Source organism: Triturus cristatus, chromosome 8, assembly GCF_964204655.1.
Source record: "Triturus cristatus chromosome 8, aTriCri1.1, whole genome shotgun sequence".
In the NCBI taxonomy this organism is placed as follows: Eukaryota; Metazoa; Chordata; class Amphibia; order Caudata; family Salamandridae; genus Triturus; species Triturus cristatus.
The window spans coordinates 369968086-369993813 of NC_140591.1; positions in this window are offsets into that span (position 1 = coordinate 369968086).

Here is a 25728-nt window from a genome sequence, read left to right on the forward strand (position 1 = left end):
TAGGGGGGGGTCCTTGTGCGAGACGTACCCATTCAGTCAATGGGAGCCCATGTACCCGTCGTACGACTGGCTCCCATTGACTTCTATGGGAGCCCGACCGAACCGAGTCCGGCAGCATGCGGCTGCATCGTACTCGCTCAGTCAGACTGCAGGGGTCCGGCTCAGTCGGAAAACACTCCGGACTCGGCTCGGTTGGTGAGCTTTCCGACCCAGATCGGAATCGACCCCTCTATGAGGACCTTATTCAACTACACTGATAGTTCTTAGATGTATAATGTGTTGTGCAATAGCATTTTTCCAATGACTGACGTGCCGTATTTTTGGGAAAATTAAATGTGAATTTGGTTTCCAAGTTGACATACTTATTTTTGTTAAGAACAAATCAGAACATGATTGAAGCTTAGGGGAGGTGTTGGGCTTTTTTGAATTGAAGGGTTTGATAGCAGAATTCTCTAAGTGCTTATTTGCTGAGAATAGTGCCATGTAATTGGAGCATGTAATACACGGTGAGGTCAATAAAATTCACACCATCTTTGGTGGTCATCATACAGAACACACCAGCACCTAGTTGTAAAGAGGAAGCACAATCACTCCTTGAGCTTGCAGAATTCTACTCTAAATATGTCCAGAATTATGCAGGAAAAAAACAATAAATATTAGACAGCTACTTAAGATGAAGTGTAAATTGGAGTGGACGGAGGGATGCGATTTAGATTGTCAATGTATAAATGAATGTAATGTGAATGTGGCATCTCATCAAAGTTTTGACTGTAATGCACCTAGTGTAATTACTACTGATGCTAGTTTTAAAGGGTTAAGTGTGTTATTGACTCAGATACAGAAAGATGGGGGAAAATGTGTAATTGTATAATCTTCCAGATCCTTGTCTCCTACAGAGGAAAAATATACTGAAAAGGAAACACTTGCATGGGCATGGTCTGCTGACCAATTTAGAGTGTTTGTGTAGGGGAATGTTTTCACTCTGAGGTGTGATCAAAAGCCCCTGGTTAGAATTCTTACCACTGAAGGTACTATCACGGCATCTGTGACGATTGCAAGATTACCTGTAAGATTGCAAGATTATAATTACAAAATTGTACATGTGCCTGCTAAGGAAAATGTTGTAGCAGATTTTCTGTCTTGAATGCCTAAACAGTTGGGAATGTGTGAAGGTGATATCTGTAATGACATTTGAATTGCATACATTCAGGGTAGTGGTACTTCATGTGTACAAAAATATCAATGGGTACATGAGTATAGGTAGGACACATGTTAGTAAATGATTGCCCAATAAACAGGGGTTATGTGCCAAAGTAAGACCATTTTAGGAAATATATCGGAACTTTGTGTGCAGAGTGAAAATGTTTGGAGAGATGAAAGAGTAATTCCTCTGAAGAGTTCTCGTTATGAATTTTGAACTTGTGTCATGAGGGTCATTTTGGAATTGTAAGAATAAAACGAACCGTAGAAACTTCATTTTGGTGGCCGAGCACGGATTTTGAAATTGAGAGATTAGTGTGTTAATGTTCATTCTGTAAATATGCTGATAAATCCTTAATAACATTGAAACTGCCCATAGGCATGTTTCCAATTCATGAATCTCTGTGGAAGTCAGTAGCAATTGATAGCATAGGTCCAATTGGATTAGCACACAATTTGTAATTGTGTTAATTTAAATGTTTTCAAGGTGGCCTAATTCAAGGTGGTGGAGAAAGTGGATTCAGACTCTATTCAAATTTTTGGGGTTGAAATATTTTTATAGGAGGGTATCCAATCTAATCTGATAAGTGATAATGGGGTGCAATTAGTTTCCAACGAGACTAAAGAATATTGTGAGAGATTGGGGATAATACAAAGAACCACTTCCTTATATAGTCCTAATGGGAATGGTATGGTTGAGCATTTTAACAGAGACATTAAGAACATCATCCAATTAGCCATGAAGAGTAGTTGTGAAGGTTCAGTGCAATCAGAGAAAACAGTGTGGGCATATTGTACGTCGGTCTCTGAAGCAATGGGGTAATCCCCGTTTGTACTGATGCGGGGCCAGGAACCCAAGGACCAAACAAAATATCATCCCTGGTGGTTATTTAGGTCTAGTTTGGTACATTGGTCAAAGGATGAAGTTTATGACACAATACAATCTACGCGAGTAAAGGGGAGACCATTGCATGATGCTAAAAATGGTATAAAGAATTGTGCGATTGCAGTGGGTTAGTGTAAAAAAAAACTAGTGACATTCTGAAAGGGGAAAGTGAGAACTACAAACCCATGGAATTGACTGAGCTGTTAACTAATGTGATACGTTGCATGGATGGAAAAGTGTAAAAATTAAAACAAACAGCTAAATGTTCTGCACGTAGGGTATCTGTTACTCATCCTACGGATGGTTTGGATGATGATGTTGTATGTAACAGGGACAGGAGTGCCATGTCTGAATCTACTGTGAATGGGTTGTCAACATTTTCAGATTTACACAAGCCAAATGATGTCAGTAATACATTGGCAATGACTGGGATTTTGGAAAATATGTCAGAAAATGTGGATGCTCCAGTGAAGGCTGAGATCTACACGGATACTACTAATATGCCAAGCTTTGAATGAAAAATTGTCTGTTGATGGTTCCTGTAACTGTGTGTCTGCAAGGAGGCTGGAGACATTGCCATCTATGGAGTCTAAATGTAATAGGAATCCTCCTGTGTGGTTAAAGGACTATATTTGTGATGATTTTCCTATATAATCCAATTTTCATTTTTTTCTTTTGTTTTTTTCTTTAGGGCTTACTTAAGGACACCTTTAGCTGTCTCTCGAAAACAGACCTATTCCAATCAATATACCTAGAGTAGGCTATCTAAAAATCTTACTTTTTATTAATTCATCATTAAATACACAATTCTTCATTGCCTGAACAAAATTATCTACTTGGGTTTTGTAATGCTGAAAGTATTTGCAGCATTTCTTAACCAAACAGATTTCAGGACTTTTAACAATAATATACGAGCATATGTGCTCAAAGTAAAAGTAGCTGAAGCAGCATTGAAAAAAACAGTTTGAAACAGAAGAGATATCAATCTTTTCAATAAGGATAGCAGAATATCCTCGTAGATCATCCTTGAACACATTAAGCATGTGGAAGAAAAGGACATTCTCACCATCATGCATGGAAGATTCAGACAAAACCTTTCAACTATTAATCAGATCTATTTGTGAGAGCTGGTCAACAAAGTTTCACATTCAAAGCAGTTTTCCCCCTTTTACAGACTTTTTGACTTCTCCCAGGCCTTTGACCCTGCTAGACAGAAACCTCTCTAGAACAATCTATCCAAATGAACCAGCTACTGTTCAAGATAGTTATGAACCTGTACGCCAGGTCAAGTGTACAAGTAACATTTGGTGAGACTGGCAAAAGAGTCAACACATTTTCAAACTCACCAACGGCTGAACTAGGGACCCCCCACCAATCTAATTTTTTTTTAAAATCAATTGACAAATAACATATTCACAGGCATAAGTGCAGCCATAGCATCCAGTGCTATAATAGCCTAGCTCAGAGCTACAAAGAGTACTGCAAAAAAGGACAAGCTGAAGGGAGTCATGGTCTATGGCTCCTTCTTGTAATTAATTTTCTTAAAGTTTTTAGGGTTCCTTGATTGCCACAGACATCCTAGCCAAGTAACTATGCAATAGCCCTGAAGCTTGGTAATCTATTTTTTAAAATATGCTTGCCCAGAATAGGTTAATTGAATAATACTTTTTTATTGATGTTCCATTAGTAGTAGTAAGGCAGGTAGAAGAGGATGTTTACCCACTTCAGCTACTCTGTAAGTACACAAGGTTATACCACCTCTCATTATTTAATTGAATCAGCACCAGGTAGGGCTCTTTTTTCAGGATGATGGCTTTTATAGGGGTTTTTAGTGGGGAGTGTTTTAAGATAATATTTTAATTACTTTTTCTATTTTTTTTATACTTACTATTTGAATATATAGGGGTCCATTACGGTGGCGGGCGGACAAAGTCCGCCAGCCTTCGTAAGGGAGCCAGGGACCGACAACTGAAGTCGCAGTGGTCCCGCCATGTGTATCAGGATGCGCCCGCCACAGTGGCGGGCGCATCTTGTGCCTTTCACATTGCGGGTGAATCTACTGGCTGCAGACCCACTTGCAATGTGAAAGTACTGTGCAGGGCAATGCCATGCACTACATGGCAGGCCCCACGTGGTGCCTGCCGCGTAGTGCATGGCAATGAGGGGGTACCATAGGTTCCCTCATGTGCACCCCTCACCCCCCAACACCCTGGGGGCCCGCAACGGGCCCCCAAAAGCAGAAACCACATGCCTTTCCATGGCGGCAATGCCATGGAAAGGCGAGTCTCCGCCGGCATCATGATATGGTTGGCGGTGTCTTACAGATACCGCCACCATATTGTGGCTGTTTTCCGTCCGGTCGACGAGCCGACTGGCGGAAAAAGCGGTGGACGGTCTTTCGGTCCTTCGCGGACCCCCCAGCCATCCTAATGTGGCGGGGGTCATCCATGGAAGGATGGCAGGCGGATCGCCCCTGCCGGGCCGGCGGTACCTACCGCCAGCCCGGCTGGGGGCGATCCGCCCACCATTCTAATGGGACCAATAGTGTTTTGCTTCAGTTTCACGTTGTTGGGTTTTATAGGTGTATTGCATAGGTAGTGTTTTAAAATGTATAAATGTTAAATTCTGTTGCCCTTTCTTAATTTTTGTGTTTGGTAAACATTTATAAAAATATTTTTATTGATTTTGCTTTGCTTAGGAAATTTGTTTCTCATTTTATTTTTTTCAATTAAGGAAAAGCTTTCCCTGATGTTGCTATTTTTACATGCGAATAGTAAATCTAACCCCCCAGAGTCCAAACCCTTCCCCAGTGTTGCTTAGTTTGGAGTAGGAAAATGAAATTTAACATCTATAGAGTACTCCAGCACTACACAACCAGTCTCTTGGGTGGTTAGAAATCAGGATCAACTGTATGAATCCATTCTCAGACAAATTACTAAGCATTCTATTATGAAGCTATTTCTTTTTTTATTATTATTTTTATTTGTAGTATCAAAAACAGGACACATAAATACAGCTACATCTTTAAAAAAAAGCATGCCAGAAAAATGTGTTAAAATACTAAAGCAGAAAATGCATTGTGACAAAGTTGAAATGGACTAGATATGATATACAAGCAAATAGAAAACAAAGTTAATAGCAAGGAAGATTCCAGCTGTGATCACACTCAAGAGGTAGATGTGCAAGGGGTTGATGTACACCAGATGCTATTAAATCTTTTAAATTGATTGATTTTATTTGCATATGCATGTTCAAAACATTTATCACAGTCCATTTTACAATGAACCAGGAGTGATGGCACAGCTGAATTCCACTGCTGCAAGATCAGAGAGGACTCTACCGACATTGCAATGAATATAAACTTGTATTCAAGTAATGAAAAATATAGGAACCTGGAGCGTAGCTTAGACCATCTCTACTGATAATCCCAAACAAAATAGTAAAAGGATCTAACACAAAAGTCCTGTCTATAAGAGAAGATTGCAAATTGATTCAGAATTCATGTAGAACATGACAAGTAGTGATAACATGGAGTCTATCCCCCTCTCCCTCTAAATGGCATCTAAGACAGTGATTGCCAGCAGTGGGACGAAACCTGTTCATGCATTTTGGGATATATAAGAGCAGCCAACAGGAAAAAACACCACACGCCTGAAATTGGGTGCTTTAAATAGCGTCTAACTAAATTGACTCAAGTGTTCCCACATTTTAGACATAATCCTGAAACCCATTCTACTTTTCTATTTTCTGAAGCTGTTTAACAAGGAGATCAATGTGACAATCACCTTGAATCTGTCTATGCCAGCGGCTGAGGCATCTCAGTTTTTGTTTAAACAGCATTGAAAAATAAGTAAAGGCTTGACCTGCAAGGGGTGTCGAATACAAGTGTAAGAAACTTTTGATTTTCAAATAGCTGAACTATAGTTTTTTGCCCATACTGCTGCCTGCCAAACCAAGTTGGTCCCAAGATTTCCATGAGGTGATGTACTTGAAGTTGACAATTGACTGAAAGCTCAGATTAACCCAGTGATGCACTTCATTAGTGGAAAGATGTAGTCTTAGGCCAATGCAATCTTTCAACAGAAGAAACTCGTGACAATCTGGGATTTTCAGTTCTTTAAAGACATACATTTTGTGCCAAAGTAGCTCCTGGATTACTTCATACCTCTTTTTTTTAGAAGCTAAAGAATGTCAAAAACACTGGTGCAGGAACCCCTATATCGTTCAACATATCGTAAACTAGGCACTTATCAAAATTCGGAATAGAAAGCGTATCATTCAGATGAGAAAAAATATTTAATGGTGCTGCCTGATAGTATGCTCAAAGTTGGGCAGACCAAGGCCAGCATGATCTTCATCTAGTTGTAGATTAGGGGGGCTCAACCGGGGCTGGTAATTGTTCCAAATGAACCTGCTTAAGAGTGAATCAACTTCAATGAAGAATTTTGATGGGGAAATTAAAAAAGAGGCAACAATGACATTTTAATGATAGAAACTCTACCAAAAATTGAAATGAGTAGCGACATCCATTTAGGAAGGAGATTGAGCATTTTAATTAAAGTGGCCTCATAATTAAGTTTAGACAAGTCATCATAATTAGCTGTAACATATATGCACAAATAACGAATTGGGTGTGTAGGACTGCACCTGTAACATAAAGCTTGTGGGATGTTGCCAACAGAGGCATTAAATAGGAGAATTTTTCTGAAGAGGGGGCATGATACCTAGGAATCTACCTGGCGAGTTCGGCTGATGCCTACCACAAGCTGAACATAGGCCATGTGGTAGAGGGACTGAGAGGTTGGGACACACTTACTGGATTGCTGATGATGGGAGGGACGGTCCCAAAGAGCTGCCCGTACTTAATACGTCATGTGGCTACAGTATGGGAGAATGTAGTTCGGCAAGTGGTCTGGCATGCCCCACATGCACCTGATATGCCCCTATGGACGATCCTGCCATTTGCCGCGATTGCGGATTCCATGTCCATACGGCGCTGGAGGGAGGAAGGCTGCCAACAACTGGGGGTCCTCTATAGAGGAGGGCAATTCATAACACGTGAGGACGCACAAAGTGAGTTTGAACTGGGGCCAGGTGAATTCCTACAATATGCGAAAATATCGAGCGTTGCGCGGGAGTTGTGGCAAAACTTGTCACTAATAGATTAGTGACAATGTTAACCATGGCACAGGGGAGATGACTCATATCCCATCTCTATTGAGCATTATGCAAGAACTTACCGCAGGAGCCGTTAGGGATACAACAAAAATGGGATGCAATATTGAATGAACCCATGATCGCGGCTGAATGGACAAAGGTGCATGAGGGGTTGTCCAAAGTTAGCACTAATGCAAGATTCAAACTACTTCATTACAATATCATACATCAAGTATACCTAACCCTGCACACATTACATATAATATACCCACACCGTACGGATAGCTGCCCCAAATGCAATACACAGGGAGCAGATTTCCTCCACATGCTCTGGCAATGCCCGTGATACAACCCTACTGGGGAAGTGTCTTAACGTGTTTGGGGGAGGCCACAGGCTGGACTATACCACGGGATGTTAAGCAAGTGCTACTGGGCCTACTACCCCAACCAAAAAACAAGAACTTGAGTAGAAGATTTGTTTATTTGGGGTTGGGGTGGCCAAGATGGCGGCTCGGTAGGAAGTGAACCTCCGTCCCTCTGGCCTCGCCAACTCAAAGCATTGTATTTGCCCCATCCCCCCGGCCTTCAGATCGTCGAGCACGGGGTGACACCGGCTTGTGCTTCCTCCGGTGCCAGCAGGGAGGAGTACACCGGCAGCATTGGCGCTCCTGGGCGGACGAGCTCCGAGATCGTAACGGGGCTGGTGCGACCACGGCAGTGGCGGCGCCCTTGGTGAGACTTGCACGAGCGCTGTGCCGAGTAGCCATGCCCCAGACCTAAGGACAGGTGCCGACAGGTGACCTGGCTGCAGACCACGGAGAGTAAGTGGCCCTGTCAAACTGCAGCACGGCACTGGACCGGTAAGAGACCTGCTCTTCACCTGCCATTTTGTACCCCCTCCGCGTGGCCCTACTGGGCACGCTGGAATCTGCTATGCCTGGGGCCATGCGGTTTCGCTGATGGGGCCTGAATTAACACCCATTTTGGTGCCCCGACCTGCCTGGTCTGAAGCTGGAGGCCTGGTGTGATTTGGGGCAATAGTGACTCTCCCCGGAAATGCTGACCTACCACCTGCCATTTTGTCTCCTCCTCTGGCCCTGCCGGGCCACGGTTCTACTGGCGGTGTCACCAGGAACCAGGGGTCTTCTACCTACGGGGCCCAGACAACTAGCTGTTCCACCCGAGGCGGGGATTGGCATCTGCCGATGCCGAGGACTGTTAGCAGTGTGCCACTCAGGCCCCCCGAATCCCCGGTGAGTGCGGCCCACACCCTCCTAGAGCACCTGCTTGAACTTGCTTGGCACCACTGCACCACCACAGCAGCTACCACAGAGGCCTTCTGTGGCCAAGAACATTGACACTGTCACACTTCACCCCCTCCCCTACCACCGGGCCCCGTTACAGACTGGGAATAAAGACTGTGGGACTGCGCCTGTCCCTACTCCAGACCTGCCCTTTGAGAGCACAGCGGGCCACAAGTAGGAATGGCCCTGTCCCAGACCTACCTCACCTGGCACAAAAACTGGAGCCCCTGCCTCCTGACTGGAGCGGTCCTGGACTCCTGCATCTGCCGACCGCCACACGGGGGCTGGGTCTTGAGGGTCTGGGGATTCGCCCCAGAAGCACGGGGCCTCTCTGGCCGCGACTGGTGAATCAGGGGTACACCCACTACACGCTACAGATCTCCAGCAATGTCCTGACAGCTCTGCGGCCCTCTGGCGCAGACCCCGGCCCGCACCACGCCACTGTGGCACCCTGGACCCCGGAGAACGGCCGCCACCCTAACAGCCCCCTTGTATCCCTTCCCCAGGTGACTCACACAGCATCATGGCATCAGCCCGGGTGAAGAGGGAGAAGTCCCTCAAGGAGATGCTACTAAAGCAGACTTCTGGTCCAGACTCAGCGGCCGCATCACCCCGGGATACGGGGCTCCCGGAGCCCGTAGAAGGAGCGGATGCGCCAGTCACAAAGGCCTTCATGATGGAACTCTTCTCCACCATTAAAGAAGACATATTGGATCTGAAGGGGCAGCTCTCGGCCACTCAAAGAAGTCCGGCGAGACGTAGATGAAGTAGGAGAGAGGGTGGCCGCTCTCGAAGACCGCGAGCTGCACCGCGAAGAAGACCTGCACCAGCTACAACAAGAAGTGCTCCAGCTGCGAGACCAAAACTTAGATCTCCAAGCCCACCCATAAGATCTGGAGAACCGCTCGCGAAGGAATAATATTGGCATCCGAGCGATCCCCTGGCGAGCGGAAGGAGACAACCTACGATCCTATGTCCTGGCCCTCTTTTGGCAGAATCTGGGAGACGATGGCCCACAAGAAATCCAGATGGACTGGGTACACTGAGTGGGCCTACCCAGAGGAGAGAAGGCCCCCTCCCCCAGATGTGCTTGTCTGTGTGCATGACTTCCAGCTCAAGGAGCAGCTCCTCCGCAAGGCCCGAATGGCCCAACTGATCCAATTCCAGGGGCACTCCACGGCCCTATTTCAGGATCTGGGAGTGTCCATGCTTGCCAAACAGAGAGACTTCCGCATTGTCACCTCCTACCTCTGGGAGGGAGAGCCCCAAAGGCTGGGCCACACGAAAACTCTCACAATGGCACACTGTTGGGAAATCGGGGGCCTCTGCGAAGCCAGAACCAGAGGAGATGGCAAAGGAGCGGGAAGCGGTGATCTCCTCTCTCTCACAGCCCCGCAACCGCTCGTGTTCCCCCTGAGAACTCCAGACATGCATGCGAGGATGGACATCAGGGAGTGAGGCGGGAGGGGCTACTGGGACGATCATCACTCTTCGCTCAGTGAAATGCCCTTCTACAGTCCATGGTTCTCCAGGTACTCAGTTCGACAGTCTATCGCCAAGGACCAGGCCCCCTTTGGTGTTGCCCTGCAGACGGACCTATGTCTGATGTCCCCCTATGGGATTGAACTATTTTGGACTATCTTTAAATGCCTATTTGTTGGAGTTCTCCAAGTTCTCTTTTCCTGTGCTGGCCCCTTCTGGGCTAGTATTCTTAGGTTCAAAATGACTCAAACTTGGTTGTTGTTGGGGTTTGTTTTTCCTTCTGGGTTGGGGAGGGTTCTCTCCCCAGTGAGCCTTTTTTTCCTTCGCACTTACTTCTGTCCAGTGATATCTACCTCTCACCCCCACGGGGCTTCTCCTTTAGTCTGGCCCTCCAATACATCAATCAGGACCTCAATACTCGCACTAGTTGGCCCGTCCCTCTCATATAGAACTCAAGATTGTTAGCTTTAATACCCGGGGACTCAACAACCCCATCAAACGGAAAGCAGTTTTTTCCCTGCTTGAACACTTCGGTGGGGATGTTTGTCTCCTTCAAGAAACCCACCTGTTTCATAGTGACACACACCGCATGTACCATAACCACTTCCCCTTACAATTTTGGTCATCCGGGAACAGTAAGCGCTATCCTCCTCTCCAAACGCTTCAGGGGCTCAGTCGTGGGTCATACCACTGAGATCAAGGGTTGCCTCCTAGCGCTGCGCCTGAGCGTGGGGCATTCTCACTTCACTGTAGCTTCTCTGTACTTCCCAAATGATCGACCGGAGAAATTCCTAATAGATGCATATGTTGACATCCTGCACAAGCCCGATCCTATAGTGGTGGAGGGGGGAGACCTCAATTTATTGATGGATGCCGAACTAGACTGTTCAGGTTCGCGGACAGTTGTGCGGGAGCTCTGTCAGCGGGGGGTGGTGACTGGCTGCGCGACGCAGGGATCCGAGATGCCTGGCACTGTTTACACCTGGATGAGCGGGACTTTTCATACTACTCGGCGGCTCACAAGACCTATGCCTGCCTAGATCATTTCCTTGTTACCCCAGCTGCTTGGGCTTGTGTCACAGATTCCATTATTGAGGCCTGCTCCCTATCTGACCACGCATATGTTACCTTGACCATGTGCTTTTCCTCTGTAGAATCTTCCCCCACCTCCCACTGGTGCTTGCAAGACTCGCTACTCAGATCCCTGGCTGTGGTGGATGACATCTAGCGTTGCATGACTGACTACCTAGCGATTAATGACAAAGGTTCTACGCCACTATCCTCAGAATGGGAGGCGCTTAAACTGGTTGCAAGGGGAGCGCTAATCGCCAAAACAGCTTTCGAAAATAAAACCAGACGGTCCAAAAGCGCAGCCCTAGAAGCTAATGTCAGGGAACTGGAAGCTATACACAAACGCACTGGTGCTCCCAGAATCTGGCGGAAGCTGGAAAAAGAGCGCCTTCAAATTCGCAGGCAAGACCTTGACCGGGCTGGGTACGGGGTAGTCCGTCTGAAGCACAAATACTATGTGGGCTCAAATAGAGGGGAGTGATACGGGGAGAAGGCACGTCGGTGATCACCAACGATACCGACATACTGTCGGCCTTCTGCTCTTTTTACAAAAATCTCTATACCGCTGATCATTCCCTGCTCACCGATCCCACTGAATACCTTCAAGGAGCAGCAGTCACTCTTCTCCCAGCGAACAAGGCGGAGGTCCTGGAAGCTCCCATACGTGTTGAAGAGGTGATCTCTGCTATCGCCCAACCGAAGACCATGAAGGCACCAGGCCCTGATGGCTTTAGCGCCCTCTTTTATAAAACCTTCTGTACTGAACTTGCCATGCTGCTCACCTGCTTGTTCTATTCCTTTGCGGACATGGGGTCCCTTACGGCCTCAATGTTACAGGCTTCTATCTCGGTCATCCCTAAACCCCGGAAAGACTCGGAGCTTTGCAGCTCCTACCGCCTGATTTCCCTACTGAATATTGATGCAAAGCTGTTCTCGAGCATTCTGGCCTCCCGGTTGAACTCTCACATGCCGGGCCTTGTCGACCCCGACCAATCAGGCTTTATCCCGGGTAGGCAATGTGGGGATAATACCAAACAACTCTGCTGCCACTTAATTGATAAAGTGCACCGGTCCAAAGAAGAAGCCTTACTACTGGCGGTTGACGCCGAAAAGGCTTTTGACCGTGTGCATTGGCCATATTTATTTGCTACCCTCGAGCGATTTGGTCTGGGGCCCCAATTTTGTCAGTGGATTGCGAGCATTTATAGTGCTCCAACAGCAGCAGTGTGGGTCAATGGCTTGCTTTCAGTTAGCTTAGTGGTAGAGAGGGGGACGCGGCAGGGCTGCCCCCTCTCTCCTTTACTCTTCGCCCTCTAGATGGAGCCCTTTGCCCAGCAACTTCGAGATAACCCTTTGGCGCAGGGTATCCCATTCGGCTTCGTCCATCATCTTATCAGCCTTTACGCTGATGACATCATCTTTTCGGTGGCACATCCCATGACCTCATTGTCAGCCATTGTGGAGGACCTACAGACCTTCAGCCAGGTTTCTGGCTTTAAAATCAATATGCAGAAATCTCAAGTACTCAACCTCACCACCGCCCAACCAACGGTTGATGCCCTATGGGCCAGCTTCGCCTTTGACTGGGTGTCAGAAGGTATCACATATCTTGGACTGGTCCTCCACAAGAGTCTTGCAAAAACGGTGGACATAAACTATACTGCCCTTCTATCTCGCATCTGCGCTGACCTGGCTCGCTGGCGAGGCATGCCTTTGACATGGTTTGGTAGGCTGTCTGTCATTAAAATGAACGTACTACCACGGGCCCTGTATTTGTTTCAAATGCTCCCTTTGGAGCCCCCACCACATTCGCTTTGCTATATTCAGACCGCGATTGAGCGCTTTGTATGGGGTCCGATCTCCCCCCGCCTGCAAAGGGCCCTACTACAACGCCTTAAGAAAGAGGGAGGCCTCGCCTTCCCTAATGTTTCCCGGAACTACCAAGCTTCATTGCAAAGGTATCTAGTGGAGTGGAACCGCCCTATGACTGAGAAACACTGTGTCTTCATGGACCAGACGGTAGTGGGCCACCACATCTGGCGTGACGCCTGGCTACTGCGTTTGCTCGTGCCTGGGGGCTTTATTCCTTGCCAGTTACCCGCCCCACAATGTTAGTCTGGGACAGGGTCTCTCTGCAGACTAATCTCACTACAGTTTCTCTAATCCTGCCTTCCCACCTAGGATGGACAAAAAGATAGCGGCGCGCTGGTTAGAGGGAGGTTGGAAGCGCTTAAGGCATCTATTCAATATCCAGGGTCTCATCCCCTTTAGGGACCTGCAGGAGGACTATGGCCTCCAAAGCTCCGATCTCTTCCTCCACTCCCAAATGACGCATCGGATCTCGGGGTTCATGGCACGCCCCTTGGCTCAACGACCAATGCTACCATTTGAGAAATGGCTCACTCGTAAAAAAGATGATCATGGGCTTATTTCTGAAATATACACCTTTCTCACATTAGGCATCCACAAAATTTGTACAGTGGGGCAGAGACTCTGGGAGGCGGAACAGGGGCGCACACTATCCGACAAGGAATTGGAAGATATTTTTTTTAGGGCACACCACACGGCACACTCCATGGGCCATGCGAAAACTGCTTTTAAAATTGGTTCCTATTGGTATTACACCCCAGTGCGACTCGCTACGTGGCACCCTGATTGCGACGGCCTCTGCTGGCAGGGGTGTGGTAGCCCTGGTACCCTCCTCCACCTGTTATGGCACTCCCATAGCTCACACGTTACTGGGAGAGAATATTGGACGACATTGACATGGCCTTCCACACCACCATTCCCAGCCTTCTGGCTTACACTCTTCTAGGCCTGCCCAATGCGCTGACCTTCCCTTTGCACTCTTTTAGTGGGAGACAGATGACGCTCGTGCTAAGTGCTGCACACCAAGTGATTCTGGCAGGGTGGAAATCTGCTAGGATTCTGGACCATACACAATGGTTGCATCAACTCTGGTATCTTTTAGGTATGGAGAGACTCTCAATGGCTACCTTATGGAACTACTCAGACTGCCAAGATTTGGGCCCCATTCATAGCCATTCTCTCCAATGAATTTCGAGAACTGACCTGTCCTAGCTATCTCCGGCTCCTGAAACTGATCCCCGAGGACATCCCCCGCCTAGTATGAAGGCTCCCCGTTAGACTTATAAACCGTTGAACTTATGGGGGTTTCGCATCCTACACTACATACAGACCAGACTTTTCTTTTTTCTTTGTTTTTGCTCACTGGGGAGGGGGTAGGAAGGGGAGTTGACTTAATCTTTTTATTGTTTTTGCCTCTTATGAAAAGCAGCACCACTATGAATATTCGACCTGTCGCAGGCAGTCGCCTACCCTTGCCTGCATGCCTGGCGGCACACTGGACCATATGGCTACCTATGCGTTGGGGAAGCGTCTCCCTTCTCCCTTTTTACCTCGCGGCCAGCCCTCTCTGGGTTGTAGGCATTTACTGTCCAGTTGCCATGTACTGATCAGATGTTAGCCGGCCCGCTGGGTTATAGGCGCCAGTGTCCTGTTCTGTCTTGCTTCGTGCTTTGCCAATAAAAATTGATTTAATACTAACTTGGGGTTGGTGTTGGCCAAGCGATGGATAGTAATAGTATGGATGCAACCCCAACTTCCGAAGCATGCGGACTGGCTGATGAATTGGCAGCAGCAGAGTTGGTCAGAATGAGATTTGTATGAAAGGATGAAAAGGCTGAAGAAGCCGGAATGGCCTGAATCTCCGGGGAGATTAGGAGTCGTCTTCTCAAGAGACTAGCTGGAGGGATTCTCCACAGATAGCGACCCACAAAAGTAGGGCCCGACGCTCAAACAAAGTTTATGATACATACAATGGGAGAACAAAAGTTAAGAAAATAATTGACCTGAAGGATAGGGAGGAAAGGGGGGGGGGGGAGGGGTTACTGTTAACGGTTATTTTATTAAATGAATGGTTGGCAAAATGCAATGTTGCGCTCTAAAATGGTCGATAGCTATTAATGCAATGTTTTATAATGTTTAGTAGGATGAAAACAAATGGATGTATACAGCTTGGATCGATTTTATGGAAATTGGAACTATATTAAGGAATTTACATTGATCTGCTGTGTAATAATGTGCTCTGTATCAAGACTAAATGCCAATAAAAAATAGGAGAATTTCTGTTTCCCCCGGATTTAGTTTATACCACCCGATTGAGGTTAACTCCTTAATCTTGCCAAATAAATTATGGATGTTGGATTGCTCTGCCTTAAAAAAAAATCACCAGATCATCTGCATATAATTTCAATTTGGAAATTCCGAGGAGAGGAAGAAAATTGCTTTCATCCCCATGAATAGATATAGCACGGGTTCGATCAACAGGGCAGAAAGAATTGGGGACAACGGACAATCTTGTATGGCCTCCTGGGTAATTCTGATTTCACCTGCCGTAGTCAAATGAATTATTATCGAAGCTAAGGCATTCACATTGAGGTTTTTTTAAAACTAATAAAAACCAGAAAGGAAACATAAATACCCCAAGATATAAAATGGTGCCTCCCAGCAGACCAAATCAAAGGGCTTTTCTGCATCCAACATCAGAATGGCATCATTCAGTTTATTCTGAGTAGAGTTGTCAATGGCCTGTATCAAATAATGAGTAATGAATGAATTTGGCCTATTTGCCGAAACCCATTCTGATTTGGATGGATCAATGGTGCAGCAACCAACATGATCCTGTTTACCTTTCAGTGCTCTTAGCTCTTTATCCAGGTTTCCTGAGCATTTCTGATCTTCTAAATCAGAGACTCTTCGCTCCAATTCGTCAGGCCTGCCAGCACTGTTAGACAGTTAATACCATTTAGTTTATTCTCAAGATGAGCCAGAGTCTATCCCTGTGAAATTTTCAAACTTCTAACTTCTGCTAAAATGGTCTCCAATAGAGAATAGGGTGGAGGATTCAAGGAGGAATCACCCCTGCCATCGCAGAGCTCAGGGACTTCCAAGGGACATTTCTAAATTAGCATCCGATCGCAGCCACCAACGACATCAGGGCCCTTCTGGACCATGGCAAAATGACAGCCCCCATCCTCCTGCACCTATCAGACTCTTTTGTCACTGTCTCCCATCACAGCCTGATCAACAGACTCCACGAGATTGGGCTGCGGGGAGACACACTCAACTGGATTGCCTCATACAAGTACCCAGAGGATATGTCTCCCACCGTTAACCTCGGAGTTCAAGAAGATCATCTGTGGTTTCACGCAAGGAACGTCCCTTAGCCCCAACCTCTTCAACACCTACATGAACCCCCTGGTCTACACCAACAGTTCACAGGGACTCAACATCATCTCCAACGCCAACAACACCCAGCTCATCCTCTCGCTGTTTAGAGACCCCTCCACCATCAGAGCCAACCTCCACAGATGCATGATGAACGTCGCTGACTGGATGAAGGACAACTGTCTCAAACTTAGCATGGACAAGACAGAAGTCCTCATCTTTGGGTACAAAACCTCATCAGGGAACGACGCATGGTGGACCATGGAGCTCGACCTACCTCCCACTCCAACAGACCATGCCCGCAATCTCTGCATCCTCCTGGACAGCAAGCTCTCCATGAAGAAACAGGTCAACTCAGTCTCATCCACCTGCTTCCACACCCTTTGCATGCTCTGCAAGATCTTTAGGTGGCTCCCAGTGAACACCAGAAGGACTGTCACATAGGCCCTTGTCACTAGCAGGCTGCACTGTGGAAACACATTCTACATAGTTATCACTGCGAAGGACAACATTTTATGCACTTGGCAGCCAATGTAATGACCTGGATGTTCCAATGAGCAAACCACCATGCAGCAACCAACATCTCCGGCGCCTTGAGACCCTCGCAGGTGATTTGCAGCGCTTTATAGATGTCTGATTGATCGATTGATTGACATGGCAGGGTCACTTTGATACATTATTGGTGCCAGTGATTTCAAGCCGAACTAAAAACAGGGGCAGACTATGATGATTCTAAAACATTACAGACAGTATCATCAGGATGGTCCACGTGCAGACAGCACAGCCAGACAAGCAGCAGTTCACTTTATAGTATGCTTTACCAATTGTCAAACAGGCACGAACATTGTAGCCCTCGTATCTCTTGCAGCCTTTAGATCCTTATATCATATATACACAACAAAAGCAGTGTTAACTTGGGTGGGGCCTGCTACCCCCTTCAATCTCTGTAAGAGGCGCGAAGCGGCACTTACCACTGAGAGGGAACCGCACTGCTCCCTGGGGAGCCAGTAAACGTTGCAAACCTGTACCGATGTTTCTGCTTCCAAAGAGGTCTTCCTGCCGCATCCAGGGATTTCAGGGTTGCTGGGGTCAGCAAAGGGCGATTTGATTTTTAGGCTAAAAAGGAAAAATAAAGAACGCCTTATGTGACTACAAAGGCTACACATGCAGGCCCTGGATTTTTCAGGTTTTCACTTTCCTGCAACCCGGCTGCCCCCAACACCTCTGTCGTGTACAGTGCACACCAATTGCCACAGTCAGGATCACTGCCTCGCTGTCTCTCTATACTTAGAAGTGGGGGGTGGGGGTGGCAGGCCCTTGATGATGTGCAGCAGGACCGTAGCCAGACCCGCACTGGCCTCCTAGGTTCCCAAATTCTGGGGTTTGCCTCCTCCAGCTCCTCGTGGTATCCCTCCTGAGCTGCACTACGCTGCCATTACAGGGCTCCCTACCGAGAGAAGCTCTGACTTCGGACCCGCCCGCCGTTTAGCTTCGGCTAGCAGCAAAATATTGCAGACGCCGCTCATCATGAAGCTATTTCTAGGGGAAACAGCATTTACAACGAGGATGGAACCACGTGTTCCATCACCGCGCAAGCGTTACAACGATTGCCTTTACCACGTATATGCCTGTATCAGGCATGTGCGCGGTAAAGGCAGTCAGCGCTCTAGATTCATAACAGCCGCACTGTGCCTATTCCCGGAAACCTATCATACCCGTGTACCTGTATTACTACACACAGCCAACAGTCATTGTATTTGTGGTGGTTGTTGGCCGCAGTTTATTTCACATTACATACGTCATATTTGTACAATTCCCCTGGACACCTTCTTGCGCCGGGGTCATAAATCATTATCATACATTATCACAATTGGTTATCGCTCAGTGTAATTTGGCCATCATAAATCATCCCCCTTTCCTTCTTCGTTTTGTTCCTGGGGAGGGGGAGGAGCAGGGCCTCAGGCGCTTTTGCAGCGAGGCACTTCCCCGGCGGCGCTGACCAGCGCAAACCGGATCCTTTCCTTGTGGGCACGGGCGGCCATTATGGCGCCGGCCCTCTAGGCCCCCTTCGGGAGCGGCCTCTGCGAGAGTGGCTGGGCTGGCAGGGAACATGTAAGGAACAGGGAGGATCGGGACGAAGCTTGGTAAGTAGGGCTGGGGGTCGGGTTTTAGTGCGAGGGGGGTGTTAGGTAGTTTTCAGGGCTGGGGATCGGTTTTAGGGCTCAAAACAGGGGGTGGGGTGTTTTGGGGGCTGGGCCCGGGGACGTTTTTAGAACTGGGGGCTAGGTTTTAGGGCTCAGGGCCGGGGGTGGGGTCAGTGCAGTTTTTAGGGCTAGAAGTAGGGTCGTCTTCAGGGCTGGGGACTGGGTTTTAGGGCTCAGGGTGGGGGGCTGGGGTGTAATCTTTACCATGCATATGCCTTTACCAATCATGCCTTTACAACAAAATTCGCTGTAAAGGTTTGCGTGGTAAAGCCATGTGTGGTAAATACGCAGTCGTAGTAAAGAGCACGTTGTTACGACACGCAATATAATTGCAAGTGCGGCTCCATAATACAACCTATTCCTTGACATAACAACCTATGAACACAGAATGGAGGTGTATAACTTTAACCTATCACAGCAACCACAGAACTGGGCTCCTGCATTTAAGGAGTGGAGTTCACCCTGAAAGCTACAGTAGCATCCCTAGAGGGGTAAAACCTCTCCAGGGCCTTCAAAGCATGCTCGCCTTTCTTTCTTATAGGTACCAGTAGCCCTTTTGTGGCGATTAGCAATCTTTTAAACAGGAACAAGTAACAAGAATTTGGATGTGCTATATTTGAAGGACAGCCCGTAAAGCTGACTGCAATATTATTGCATCTCTCCTGTCCTGTGCTCATGGCACATCCCTTGCACTTTAATTGTGATTAGACACATCTCCCACAGCACATCAGAAATATAAAGTGCTATATAAATGCAATAACAGAGCAATACTCATTTGTCCCACGGTGTTCATAAACCTGGCAGAGAATAAGAAATGCTGCTTCTTGTTTTAATTCACTGCCCATCACTTGTGTGCATGATGTGAATACGAAGTGCAGACCTGGTCTGCATTACAAAACAGAACTGGGAAAAGCAAGGAGAAGGACGTGCACTTGCATGGAGTGCTAAATGAAGACTCAATGTTGATAAAAATTGAAAGGTAATTTCATGATGTCAGGAGTGGAAGGATACGCCTCTTCTGATCGAAAGCAAAGGTATACAATCTGTGCTCAAGGGGCGGGTCAAACACAGAATAGCAAGGAAAGCCATCAATAAAGAGCAGGAAACTGAGATAGACAAAAAAGCCATCTAATCATGAGCAATATCTGACTCTGTGTAGTATAGACAGTGCTGTCTGTGGCAGAGAGCTGGAACTGTCTGTGGCAGACAGCTGGAACAGTCTGTAGTGTGACTGCAAAAAGTGATACCCACTTGGGTGGTCACTGGATAATACACAATTTGGTGAATCACTTGCTACAAATATGTTAAAATCTTGTACATTCTCATTGAACACAACGGTGTACTGCTGTGGTGTACCACTACACTGTAATCTATTAAAAGACAAATACATGTTTTAATTAAGAAAATATTAATTGTGTTTCTGTCCTGCAATTCCTAAGTCCACTTTCTTCAAAGTTTATTTACATCTTCTTTTAAGCACTTCTTAGGTTTCATTCGTCTTGGTTAATCTTGCTTCTGAACTTTGTCCATGGAGCTAAGAAAGAACTATCTGAAAAAAGGTAGAAGCAGATCAAGAAGGGACATGTGTGATTGTAAATTAGGATAAAGGTAGTAGACCTACACTTGAAAAAATTAAATTAATCCATCAATGTCTGCAGTACTCTTCTACATACTCTTTCATGCTTTTTTTAATTAGCCTCAACACATCTAATAAAGGAATAAATGGAAATAATAAGGAAATATTCATGTATAATTTAGTAGAAATAGAAAGTCCTGTGCCCTCCTTGTAATGTTACCATGAGAGATTGGAGACTTTTGGTCACAAGATCAAGTAAGAGTATGTAAAAGAGTACTCCTTCACTACTATTTGCAGTACTCATATCTACTTTTGTGAATCAGACCCAATTATTGACTTTCCAAAACGTTACTGGCAACTCCCTCAATAACCCACAAAGTATGAACAACATCAGGGTTTAAAACACTGGGGGCAATACTGAAACAAGAGCAAGAGAATCCAATTTCCTGGAAACAGTCAGATTTATCTGCAATAAAAAGAACTGTAGCTTAAAGGAAAACGCCAGCAGAAGAACCAATAGCAACAAAAGACGCATTTCCATTTTTCGATGCTCAGTCATGGTCTGGATATCAGGTTAAGTGGACGAAGGAGGAGGAAAGTAATTTTCTCTAAGTCAAACAGGACAAATTCATGTCATATTTTAGCCTTCACCTTACCAACTGAACGGTACTTTGAAATGCATGCTTCGACTGGTACCACCAAAACATGTAGACAGAAATCCTACACAAACAATGAAAACAATTCAGAAACTACCCCTCACATGTAGCGAGAAGAGAAGTTTTTACTTTTGAAAATAAATTCTCAATTCATCATAAACCCAGAAGCAGTTCAGTGAAGACGTGGCAGAGTTATAAACAAGTAATCCGGATTCAAACTTTTTCCACTAAATGTAGGCATTTTGACTCGCCAGATTCAACCGACATGTATAATAATTAGGAACCTGGTTAGCCCAGCTGCCCTTATATAGCAGGGTTTAAACACTATTTTGACCACTTTTACCCTAGTGCCTATTAAGAAATGAGAGCAAATTGCACTCATCAATTTCCCAGTGGAATGTGCAAATCCTTGAGCTAGGGTTTCATAACTATTGTAAAATGGATGCAATTGGTGTTAGCATACAAGAACCCCCATTATTTTAGACCTGGGGCAGGTGACACTCACGGTGTGGGGTGAAAATGATTTTTGCCAAGGTGCATAGGTAGATATCGGCTGTGGTAGCATTGAGGATGTCATTTTATACCTATCTGTTTGTTTTAACATTTGTGAATTCGTTTGTATACCGAGTAAAACACACTAAAACCTTAACAGCACATTTATAAAAACCTGTTTCAAATTCACTAACATTTTGTTATTCCTTGTGGCCCAATGCATCTTTAACCTAACTGTTCTAGTAAGTGCAGCTTCATCCTGAAGCTAGTGATATGAAGAGGACTGCAGATTTAGGAAAGCCAGCCTTTTCTACCCAAGCTTATTGTATCCCTCTTCAATCTTTCCATGTGAATATCCTGGCAACTGCCAGTTAGTGTCTGTCTGTAGTTTTGCTTGTATCATGTGGATGTACCTCTACATGTTGCACCGAGAAAAAGGGTAAAAATGGAGCACCAAAATGTACAGAATTTAGCATCATATGTTCCGACTGATCGGTGGGAAACTCTGATCGCTGAAATGGCAATTTGCCCTTAGAATGTTTTGACGATTGCTGGCTACTTTTGCATTAAACACGTTTCTGACATCTATGAGCTTTTTGAGTGACTGATTCTTTCACTTTGTACTCTGCAAGATTTACACAGATGATGAGCCTGGCAGGTTTATTATTCTTCGGGTAGAACATTCAGAAATGCATCTCGCTATGCTCATTAAAACTATTTTAGGTCAAAAATTAAGAAGTGAATCAAAGTTCACGGTAAGCTGGCATCTTTTGGCATGTTTCCCCAGTCTTTTTTGCTTACTGACCTCCTGGTTTTGACTCAGTTTTTGCTGGTTTAGTGCCTCTGCACACTTTCTCACTGCTGTTCAGTGTTAAAGTCCAAATGCTCCTATTGCAAATTTTATTATGGATTGGTGTTTCCATGATAGGCATATTTGATTTACTGGTAAGTCCCCAGTAAATTGCACTGAGAGTGCCAGGGCCTATAAATCAAATGCTGCTAGTGGGTCTGCAGCACTGATTGTGCCACCCACATGAGCGGCCTTTCAAAGGTTCTCAGACCTGACACTGCAGTGTCTTGCAATCAGTTTCTACTGCCATGTCGGCTTGGCAAGTACACCCACTTGTCAAGCCCCAACCTTCCCTTTTATTACATGTGAGTCACCCTTAAGGTAGGCCCAAGGTACCCCTATGAGCAGGGTGCAGCGTAGGTGAAAGGTAGGACATGTCCTGGTGTGTGTGACATGTCCTGATAGTGAACTACAGTTTAATTTGTTTTTCACTATTGAGCATTTATCTATCTCACAGGATAGAATGGGGAATACTTCGTAACTTCTTACGAGTATATCTTTCCATTGGGACACGATAGAGAAATTGGGGTTTAGTATGCCTGAACTCAGAATGTAGAAATACATCTTTTAGTAAGGATGATTTTAATGTTCTGTGTTTGAAAATACCACTTTTAGAAAGTAGTTAGTTTCTTGCTTAGCCATCCTGTGTGCTTCTGCTAGGTTGTTAATTGACTGTCTGGCTTTGGATTGACAGTGGCTGGGGATGTGCTTTCTCCTCAGACAGCCATTGGGGGAGGGTTGAGGTGTGTCCTGCCTTTCCTGGATGAGTCAGGGCTGCGCTGAATAGACCTGGGCTGTGTTTAGAGTAGTGGGAGAAGATGTCCTTGCACCTGAATGGGCCTGGTCTGCCTTGGACAATGCTGTCTCCACCTCCTGCCGGAACCTGGGCCAGAGAGGACCAAACTGGTTTGGAATGAGAATAGACACTCTCTGCCCAAGAGAACAAAGAGAAACTGAGTATAAATATTGGGGCCCAGACCCCAGAACTTTAGAACTCTCTAGGATCAAGGAACATGCCAAGAAGAAGAGCTGGAAGACTTGCCAGGAGGAGCACTGCCCCTTTGCTGTGTTGTTGCTTTGCTGGGTTGTGCTGCAGTTGCTGCTTCTGCCTTGGGCAGTGAAAAAGACTAGACTGAACTTTCTTCAATTGTTGCTTGAAATAGAGCTAGCCTCCTGTTCACGAAGTCTCAGGGACAGCAAAGACTTCATTTACCTCTGGGTCCTGCCTCTAGAAACGTGGGGTTAAGTTTCCACAGAGGGGGAAAGCAGCCGACACTGACACCAACACCACTGTGGGCTTTGTGTCCTGAAGGCACTGCAGAGGGCACCACCGCACTTCGTACTGCATCCCTGGTCTCACTGATGACAACGACCACCACCGCCACCGAGCCGCTGCTTGCACCTCGACCTGTGGGCACCGCACTCCGCACTGCCTCTTTTCACTCCAGTACCCTGGTTTCACCAACAACGTTTCTGCGTGCTGACCTCGACACCTGTGACTGCACTGTGGTTGGGGGGCACGCTCATAAGTCACACAACACACCATCCCGTCCCACAACGCAGTCTGGGCTGACTGACGCCAGCCTCCATCAACCAACACTGTTGCTTGCACATGACCTGTCCGTATCGCCATGAGCACCACCTCACTCCACACTGCAGCCCTACTCTCACCAACGCCGCTGGATGATCGTCACTGAACCATTGCCTCCACTGCAACTTGAGGGCACCGGACGCCGCACAGCTACGCTTCACACCACAACCGTGATGGTTACCACGACCGGCCAGCACTGACGAGGTTGGCCGGAACCAAAGGTACAGTTTATTAGTCTGCTGACACTAATGCCGGCCCACACCAACACAGTCAGCCAGAACTGTTGGATTCTGTTGTTTTCACACCACAGTAGCCCCGGACAGAGCTACCGGCTTCCAAGAACTGCATTGTAAAGTCATTCTTACAAAGTGCATAATTTTGATTACTGTATGTTGCTCTTTTATCATATCGGTCTTGTTTGTACAGATAAATATTGGTTATTTTTTTTTTTTCAAAACTGGTGTGGTGTCCTTTTGTAGTATTTTCACTGTATTACTGTTGGTTATGTGGAAATGCTTTGCAGACTGCCTCTGAGATAAGCCTGACTTCTCGTGCCAGGGTACCAAGGGGGTGAGCAGGGGTTATTTCTGTAGTGTATACCCCTTATCCTGACTAGAAGAAAGGGTCCCGATTTGGACAAAGATGCAAGCCATTGCCAACTAGAAACCCCCAATTCTAACATTCACTTTAACAAAAGCAATGTTTCTTTAATTTTTTAAGCAGTGTTTTATATGGCAGTTGAGGGAATTAATGGATACCAGTCGACTATAGGCCAGAATTATTCACAATGATCTGAAAGCTGTGTGCCAGAAGTTCCCATAGAAAAGGGCCGACTCAAAGATAATTAGAAAGAGAACAATAAATGAGCATATTGAAAAAATCTGTGCACCAGAGTAACTATAACAGTTTACCTTTTAGTTTCTGGCCGATTGTGTACTTTTCTGTCTTTTAATTTTGTTTGACATGTCAGTTGCCTTGTCAGGATGGTTTGAGGTGCACAGCAGAAGTACTGAGAAATGATGGTCAGCATCTAATGGGAGACCCAACTATGTTTCCAGTACCTCAGACATAAGGTGAGGTGGGAAGTAGATCATTGTTTGCCATTGTATAGCCGGACATACATATTGTGCCACAAATATCGTTCACCAACATGCCGCCCCGTTTTAGTTATTAATAGAAAAATTACCTCCAATAAGGCAATATGTTCGTAAATACTATTTAAGGCAAAACATTCATGCTAGACTATATTTCTGCATATGGTATACGGACATACTACTGTATGAGTGTGCATGCATGTATATTGTGCAAAACTAGCTAGAGAGTCTTTATTTCTCCATCAGAATTAGAAACTATAACTATTTTAAGTTTCTCATATACCTCTGGTACCAGTTTGAAACCATATTAGGAAATGGTAACTCCTTAGATGTAAAGGAGTGAGAAAAGACTGAACTTAAAATGCAGAAAAAATAGACTCTTCGTTTAGTAATTAGCGCCTACATTTTGCGACAACTGAACTCATCAGAATTGTAACAAACACAGGGTCTGCGGATTTTAAGTATGGGTGTGATGATAATTTCCCCTTTCTTAGCCTCAGCTCTTGCATCTCATCATTGCTCTTAAACATCAAGCAAAAGCCAGGAAGAAATCAGAGTTTGTTGTGTGCGCTATACACACAAATACAAATAAACCTAAACATAAATATGAACTGTTCCTTTATGGTGGGGTAATTCGTCAGCTCCTATCTTAAATACACAAGGATGGCTTAAGTGCGTAATTTGTAAAATAATAAGTTGCAGGGGTACAGGGTGTTGCTCAGACGCCTATGGCTGGCACTACAATTATCAGACGTGCTGTACCTCATGTCTCTTTCTTCCACCACCAGACTCTCCCTGGTTCTTTATCTCAGGCTTGTAGGTTCTTTATAATCTCTAAGCAAGAAATGTGTCCTTGAATTCATTTTGCCTGGAGGACGCATTTTGCACTTGACTCGTGCTGTGTTCATCATTCAT